Here is a 1,763-nt window from a genome sequence, read left to right as displayed (position 1 = left end):
GGTATTAGCCCATCTGTCCACTGACCTCCAGTGAGCTATTTATCTCTGTAGTGCCTAAATGAGGCCATCAATCTGAGACCTGAATGATAGGCTAAACTCCACCCCTTCACTTTTAATAGTCTCAAATCGACTTCAGATTGTGTAACAAAACCTGGTGCACGTGTTTTCTAATTTTAAACCATATACTACTGATGCTCGTGTTCTGTTTGAATGACTGCCCCTTGATCGACATCCATGTTCAGTATGAGCATAATCAAGTGTGGTGGAAGTCCCATTTTTCTCAAAGTTATTGATAACTTTTTTTGGATCCGTATCATGGAGTGCCATTCCATAATCAATAAAACACAAACAAAAATCTTTCTAGTATTTCTCTGCTTTCATCTAAAAGCCATCTTATGTTAACTCTGAAATTCTTCCTTCCACATCCTCTTCTGAATCCAGCTTGAATTTCTGGCAGTTCCCTTTGGACGTACTACTGCAACTGTTTTTTAATGATCTTCCGAAGAGCATTCTTTTTTCTTTGTGTGTGATACTAATTATGTAATGTTTGATGATTTCCACATTCTGTTGCATCACGTTTTGGGGGGAGTAAACATAAATATAAATTTCTTCCATTCAGATGGCCAGGTAGCAGTTTTCCAAATTTCTTGTCATAGATAGATGAGCACTGCCAGCATTATATTTGCTTGTTAAAACCTCCCAGCCAGTTGGTGTTCTATAAGTTCCTAGAGCCTTGCCTTTGCCTTCAATGCAGCTTGAACTTCCTCCTGTACTGTCAATTCTTGACCATGTGCTGCACCCTGAAACCATTGAACATGAGCTAATTATTTTTGGTACCATGACCCTTTGATTTTTTAAATCTTCTTTTGATGCTTCTTATATTTCATTGCTTTTTCTTTTGAATCCTTCAATATTGCAATTGGGATTCAAGTTTACCTTGATTTATTTTCACTTGAGAAATGCGGAATGCATTTTCCTCTGGATGAAATGTTTGACTCACTTCAGATTGTTGATAATAATCTTTAGTTTCTTTATACTTGCCCTTAGTGGCTGGTACATTTGTTTGAATAATGATCCTATTGCATGGTCTTTTTTGGATATTAGCCTATTTCTGAGATCAGTGTAGTTCAGGATAGATCTTCAAGTGTTATTTTTTATGATGAAAGTGATATTATTGCTCTTCAATTTGTCATTTATGTCATAGTAAATCAATCCAAATCAAAATGGCCAATAGCAGTCCATTTCAGCTCACTAAATGCCTAGGATATCTTTCTTCAATTCCATTTTTGTTGACTTTTGATTTTGCTAGACTTACACTTTGCATATTCTAGATTTCAATTACCAATGGGTGTTTTCAGCTGTTTCTTCTCATTTTCAGTTAAGCCATGTCAGCAAATGGTAGACCTCAGGGATTTACTCCAGCCAGGTCATTAAGATTGAGTTCATGTTTCCACAGTTGTGTTTTGAGTGCCATCAAACCCAAAGGGCTCATCTAGCACTCATCTTCCAGGGATATATCAAATAATGTTCTTAAGGATTTCACTGGGAAATTAAATTGTATGTGTGTGTGCATGCATGTGTAAGTTGGGTCCTCTTTCTATTCATCTTATTCAGAAAGCTTTGCTGACATCTGTCCATCATGGTTGACCTTGCTGGTACTTAAAATACTGGTAGTATAGCTTCCAGAAGTATGCCATATGCAAATCACCACAAAATAAAAATTGACATATGAGTAATAGCATGTACATACCAGTATTCCTGTA

This window comes from Echinops telfairi, unplaced genomic scaffold (genome assembly GCF_000313985.2).
Source record: "Echinops telfairi isolate 266 unplaced genomic scaffold, ASM31398v2 ScPeMD7_7469;HRSCAF=8507_1, whole genome shotgun sequence".
Classification (NCBI taxonomy): domain Eukaryota; kingdom Metazoa; phylum Chordata; class Mammalia; order Afrosoricida; family Tenrecidae; genus Echinops; species Echinops telfairi.
Note: the sequence above shows the minus strand (reverse complement) of the source record.